This window comes from Rhodnius prolixus, unplaced genomic scaffold, assembly GCF_049639745.1.
Source record: "Rhodnius prolixus isolate KJV_2025 unplaced genomic scaffold, Rpr scaffold_5, whole genome shotgun sequence".
NCBI classification, from domain to species: Eukaryota; Metazoa; Arthropoda; class Insecta; order Hemiptera; family Reduviidae; genus Rhodnius; species Rhodnius prolixus.
The window spans coordinates 26,244,820-26,251,809 of NW_027411624.1; the positions used below are offsets into that span (position 1 = coordinate 26,244,820).

At 31.0% G+C, this 6,990-nt stretch overlaps 1 long non-coding RNA gene across 10 annotated transcripts in view; it reads left to right on the plus strand.

Annotated features, from left to right (window-relative positions):
• LOC141457897 (uncharacterized) overlaps window positions 1-6,990 on the plus strand; it is a 37,399-nt gene that overhangs the window by 29,801 nt on the left and 608 nt on the right. For 6 of the 10 annotated variants that reach the window (XR_012460596.1, XR_012460598.1, XR_012460599.1 and 3 more), the window contains 2 exons: window positions 2,637-2,853; window positions 4,474-5,553. This is a non-coding gene — a long non-coding RNA (uncharacterized lncRNA). Of the gene's footprint in view, window positions 1-157; window positions 1,728-2,636; window positions 2,854-4,473; window positions 5,554-6,990 lie in introns of all 10 variants that reach the window. The other 4 variants (XR_012460601.1, XR_012460595.1, XR_012460602.1 and 1 more) reach the window with 4 other exon arrangements.

Sequence of the window (6,990 nt, forward strand, 5' to 3'; positions counted from 1 at the left end):
TTCAGTAATTGGTACATTCTAAATTTTACATTAGAATGATTAAAATCTGGGAAAAACATATACCTTGAATGTACATTTTTGTTTAACATTTTACAGGATTTCTTCTTATAAATTAGTTTACCATGAAAATAATATCGTGTTTTTTTTTTTTTTTTAGAGTTTCATTCGCTAATTACTGTCTGGAAATTACAACAGGATGTTCAGTACTAAGTTCTGATCTACCTTAATAGTAATAATTCTCAACCAAACACTTCCCGGATGTAAGGGATGGCTCGCGAAGTATTTTCGATTGTTAGTCCGGCAGGTTCCTCACTTTCAAATCTTTGTTTTACTTAAATTTTATACTTCCTTATGGTCGAAATTGGAGTTTATTAGCTTGTATACAGTGAGTGGTCTTGGGAAGTGAATGTTTCAAGTTTGTTATATGTCAAAATAGTCATAGAATGGAATTTCAAATAGTGAGATTCGCTAAAGTGAAAACAATTGTACTAGGCATTTGCGATAAGGCATTCGTTAGACCTGTATATTATCAGTTATTGTATCAATGTAGAAGCTCAGATTATTTTTCACTGCAAGTCTACTTGACAAGGCAGTTATCATATCACACTGGTAGAAGTATTTTGTTCCTTGGACCAAATTTCATTAGAATGAAAACGGGGCTCTCTTGGACATAGTATTGTTAAACATTTTCATTAATAAAATTCTTCTAAAAAGCCTAAATGTCAGCAAAAGGCGTTTTAAATGAAAATAAATTTGATTTATTGGCTTTTATAAATGCAAAGATGTATTCAATCAAAATATGGTAAAAATGTCGGCAGAATTGCTAAAAGTAGAAGATATGAGATTTAGCTGAAAGTTGAAGGATAAAAAAATCTTGGGATTGAAAAAAAAGGATTATTCATTTATTATTAGTTAGAAAGTGAAGTTTGTAAGAGAGGCTGTGACATTTCAGCCGATTGAGAAAGAGACTATACGTAAGGAGAAGAATTTTAGAACATGAATTCCGAATGTGATACTTTTTATTGTTGATTGTAAATTAATAAGTATAGGATAGAAATGGTTACACAAACTCTCTGTCATTCGTTATAACTTCTGAGTATTTCACAATGATATTAAATTAGATTATAAAGAAGTAGAAGTATTGCCACTTACATATTTTAACAACTATTATTCTGTAGTCTTGAACTCTCTGAACTTTAATCAAAAACAAGTGCTACTCACTTCTCAAATGACCAAACCAACTCTGGTCAGTGCACTAGTTTGCCTCAGTGAATTCTTTTAAGCGATAAAAATAGTTGGTTAATACAAATAACCAATTACCAATCAGAAGAGCTTTTCTTTCATTCAATGATGACTGCATTATGTCCTATTTGTGTATTACCGTCCTAATCATATCATGCTCAACTCTGAAATCTTCACGAATTAATTTTTCTCTTAAGTTGATTCTTAGTACTATCTGCCGGATTATTTACATTCAAAAAATGCATTTCTGTTATTGTCGATGCGAACATTAATCAGATTTCTTAAATAGTGACAAGAAATTTAGCAATGGCCCAATGAATTGGTTCGTTATATTTAGTAACCAATCACGCACAACTGGTCGGATTTATTTAATGAACATTCCTTGAGAAAAGGCGAGATTACACAAGGTTTGTGGTTTTTGATGAAATGAATAATTAGTTATGACCTAGTCCGTGCACAAGTGAATGAAGTATTTACAAAATATTGTATGTATATTGTTTGTTTAATAATTCAATTTTGTTATTATTAATTATGGACTAATCTTGACTTTGGCTTGCGGTTTCACGCGATAAACGATCATGATGGGGTTTAACTTTTATTTATGTAAAAAACATATATTTGTTAAAGATATGATATTCAATTACCACATTTGATGTAATCTATAATACTTTGTTGCTTAGATATGGTAAAGTTCACAATAAAGACAAAAGTCATTTATGTCTCGGTCAAGGATGTTTACATTTTGCGCTACGCAATTAATAGTTTTTTTTTTTTTTGTAATTTACTACGTGTTTAGAAGTGTTTAATGTTGAAATAAACTACATAGTTTAGTTCTTATTTTGAAGATGTTTCTCTATTCCAAGTACGTCACTGAAAATAAAAAAATTATAAATGTACAGTCAACATAATGCAAACAATCGTTGCTGTTTTCAAGGACATAGTTCTATGAAACAAACCTCTAACCACTTTGAGAATAGAAACGTATCAAAATAAACCAGTTTTTTAAAAATTAAAGTACTACTTAATTTATTAATGAATTTATGTACAGGAAATATCCAGCTAATTAAAATGATTGAAATAAGTAGTTTTAGGTTTTAATAATAGTGTCCACACATAGAATATCGGGCACTAAGGAGCTGTATAAGAAATCTCAAATTTTATTTGCGGTTTTGAAGACTTTTTGGGACGTACTTAGCACATTGGGTACTTAGTTGTTTGGTGAAAGAGTGCCACTCATTTTAATGCTTTCAGACGACCTTGATGCCAGCTACTGTTTAGTGTTTAGTCAAATCTTTCGACCGAGGGATAGGTCTTTTTCAGGGCTTATACTTATAATTTGTATTGTATTGTTTACATTAATGTTCGTTACAGTTTTTGACTTCTGTCTTGTGTAGGTACCTTACATCGAGAAAAAGTTTAAGATCCTGAATGAAGTGAACGCTATCATCATCTTAGCTTTGAGTCCCCGCATCTATTCTCAAAGCAGTTTCGAAGTGACGCTTCAATTATTCACGACTTTTCTGTCCTAAATGGTCCATTTCTTGAACTGAGAACGCCCGCAAGGGCGAATGCAGTTACTATTTGAAGACCTTGAACGATTCTGCTAACTAAGTAAGTCTAAAGAAATTAATTAAAAATTATCGCAATCGAACTCTCTCACTCTTTGCCCACGGAAAATAAGAGAGTTTCGTCACGATAATGGTGACTCGGAGATAGTACAGATAGCCTGCTACCTGAATTTCGCTCAATATGGCGACAATTCGGTGGTCGTCGGGATCCAGCACTTGACGTAGTCATACGTTTGGACCCATAAGCCCTGAATACTGTTCCTGATCTCGCCTCTTTCGGCTCTTGGAGCTCTTGGGTTTGCTAGAAAGGTATTAAGAGGCCAGTATGTAACATTTTACTCTATTCCATCCACCTTAGTCAATAGCACCGATGATATATTGATGTATTATAATAATTGAAGACTTGGTAAACATCTTAATAGGGTCTCACAGTAAGTGGATGTAGTCACAGCGCGCAGACATTGTGAGGGGAATTAGGAAACTTATCGTTCATCCTGCTTAAATTGCACCTAAAACCAGAGGTTTTTAAAACACAAAAACGACGGGTGGATGAACCCTGGACCTTGTAAAATGAGCTTTCTCCTACCAGAAGTACAAGGGGACGACACAATATGCCTCTTTTAGCTAAGGAATTGGAGCGCTCATGAAATCTTAGGTCCATTGCACACGGTCAACAAAAACTTAAGTACTTAATGAATAAAAAATGAAATTAAAATTGCTTTGCGTAAGCAATAAATCTTTCAACCAATAAGGATTAAAATAAGAAAATTAAATCAAAAGTTTATAGAGTTAAAAAAAATACTAATAATTTAAGACCTCATGCAAAAAGTCTAAGAAAAATACTTATTTTCGTAATTTTCAAATTCCAGTGAATCATTTCCATACTTTTTCTGTGTATTACTTGTTGATAGATGTGAAAACTAATATTTATAAATAAATTAGATTGAATGAGCTAGCTTACAATATCATAGTTTTTTAAATTCAATATAAATTTCCATTTTTTTGGGTAGCCTATCTAACTAGATACTTAACATTCCTAAAGTGCTTCTCAGTAATGCTAAAAATTTCAACAGTAATATAAAAAAGGTTTACATACAGGTAAACCTCAAATCTCTTCATTCAAAAGTTTATACGAACTTTGATCTAAATGTTTAGTTAAGCAACAAGAATTTAAAAACGAATTAGATATACAATTACAATAATTGCAGTCATTTAAGTGACTTCTTACAGTTATTGAGATTTTTCGTTATTATTATACAAATAGTTGTTAAAAACTCAGTTCTCACTTTTGTTTGTAGACCTGATGAAGTAAATATTGTATAATGAGGGAATGAAATGGTAATGAGTTTCTGATTTGTTCTAAGTATTATACCTAAAGTACCATTTGAGAAAAAACGTATAATTTATTATTATATTTTTCTAATCATATTTTATAATTGTATTTCCCTATAGGAAAAAAAAACTAAGCATAAATTATTGTTAAAGCTATTTTATTTACTCTTGTGGTTATAAAGTAAAATAATTTTTTAAATCATTGCAAATTCCATAACAATGTCTAATGCGAGTAATATAAATTTATGTCTTTGGTTGTCGCCATTTTCTAATTTCTTTTGTCTGAATGATATTAAATTGCATTTTATAATATTTTACTTTTATTTTACAGATGACCACTTGAAGCATGAACAGTTATGGCAATAGTTCTAACTTCTTCATGACTGCCAAATAATGACTCCTTGAAGGCCAAATATAAAGATATCTGATGATATGATTTTCGGGTTGTGGTGGATAACTGTGTAAGCTGATTTAAAACCAACTTTGATTGCGCAGTTTGTATATAGTTCAAACAGTTCAGAATAAAGAAAATAGTAAACTAACACATATAAATTCATGGACTTTTTATGTTTTTTAGTTCGCCTTCTGTTTTGCTATAATCACTAACTACGAAATACTTACCTATTTTCTCGTGTATTTCCGGAGAAGAAACCATTCTCAGAATCTAAAACTCCTTTCGCAGAGTTTTTTAAAAAAAATTATTTTTGATTTGTTTTTTTGTTGTTAATATTTCGGCTGTTCTACCATTATGTTTTATTTTGTTTCCAAAATGATTACCAAAATAAAAATCTAATTTAATGTCTATAGTGTATTTAATTATTAAACTGGTGAATCTGATTCATATTTTTTAAAACGTTTAAATACTTACATATAATAGTGAGTGGTGGTTCTTCCGTAGACGGTTAGGTTATGAAACTTACATAACAAAGGTCAAGCGCATATTAAACTGGGACAACTATAAAATTATAAGGCCCTTATTAGGATATCTTTTGGTTTACTCCTCTTTACTAACTTAATAACTGTTACTCAGCAAAATTCAAAAATAAAGAAAACAAAAAATCTATGCTTTCAAAATCGGATTTGCAAATTGTGCCCAAGCAGGGTATTGGGATTTAGTGGTTTTTGTTCCTTCTTTTTATTTTGAATTTAAAAAAAACCTAAATTATGGCCAACTTAAAAAAAAAAAAATCTACTTATCTGTAATTCTTTAAAACTCAGCAAAAATGCTGCTCTTGATATTTAATCTCTGACTTAATACAAAGTTGGTTTGAGATTCGATGATACTTATTTGTAACAGATACTGTGGTTGCAGTTGTTTATGACATGAAAAGACAATATTGCTGTGCTTTACGGAATAACACTCTTACTAAAAATTTGGCACTGAATAAGAAAAAATTACCATCAGCAAAAGGTTAGACCAGTGTACTTTTGAGTTGAATCTAGAAGCAAACTCCCACTTTTGTTCCTGTGTATCATTATTAGAAAATCAAAATTGAATATCTCCTCTTAATGATTTCAGTGAGAATCGAATTTTTTAAGGATAATAAGCGGAAGTGTATAATTGTAGGTTGCCATATTTTTTTTTCTAACAGTTTGCGATTTTGTGCGTTACAAACATAACCACTACAGCCATTTAACCTTTATTTCATTCAAAACAAAGGAAAAAAAATACAAATTGATTGAACTATCTTTATCTTATCTAGTACTCTCGTTTTGTTTGTGGCCAACTGCAGTTTACCTTGATGCAGTACCTAATATCTATGTTATTGACCTACATTCAGTTTTCACACACGAACTTTTATTTTTTTTCTATGAAAATCTATCAAAGGATATTGGGATGAAATTGTAAGTCGATTGCTTACCCCCCAAGTAACTGTCTTTTCAGCCCAAAAACTCAAAAGAACAGTAGTGGTAGACTTAGGTCAATACCAATAGGAATCGCCAAGAATATGTCCATCCACCAATCGAGAGACTCTCCCTTCCTAATCAGAAACTATCTTTGATATCTATGCATGACTCGCCGCACTCACGAGAATGTAAGTTATATCATTGAGAGTCGTAGCTGATTCCGCCAATATTTTGCTCTTTAATTGGTAATAGAAATAATTTGTCCAAGATGTTGCATTTTAGAACACTTCGGTGAGATAGATGAGTATATAGTTCACTAAAAAACTATTTCTCTATAAACTGTGTGGTTTTACCATTTTTAGAATATTGTTGGAGAGTAAATTTGTTACTTAAAAGTGTAGTTTGCGAAAAATCATTGGATCAGAAATTCTAATGTCTCGAACGATTTGAAGTTTTCATGGGTTTCTAGATTAAACGAGCAAGTGTCTTTTTTCTTGTTATTAACTCAAATTAAGATCTTTCACTTTTGTTTGCCATTTTTTTATTCCGTGGAAATCTATCCCTTGTAAATAGCTGAATCTAATCTAAGAGCCAAAATAGATCCAAGAGGGTCGCAGTGGCGTTGGCCTTGAGGCTGCCCTAGCTGAATCCCTTGTAAATAGAACAGTGAAATCTAAAATATGACAACTTCTACTGAAACCTCGCATACTTTAAGACATTGCAGATTTTAAATTAATTTTTCGTTGTATTTCGAATTTTATTCATATTTTATTTATGAAATAGTTAAGTCATGTTTATTGTTAAAAGAATAAATGTTGGTTTGTAGAAGGTGAGCTTTCCTATCTATTATTGAGTTGTACTTGAAACTATGATTTTAGTTAGTGAAAAAAAAAAAAAAAATCGTGGAAATCAAGCTCCTACCAGTGGGTTTTCTTTTTATTTTAGATTTAGTCTTGCTGTTTTGTTTGTTATTTATATCTACCAATTTGCCGTATTCTAG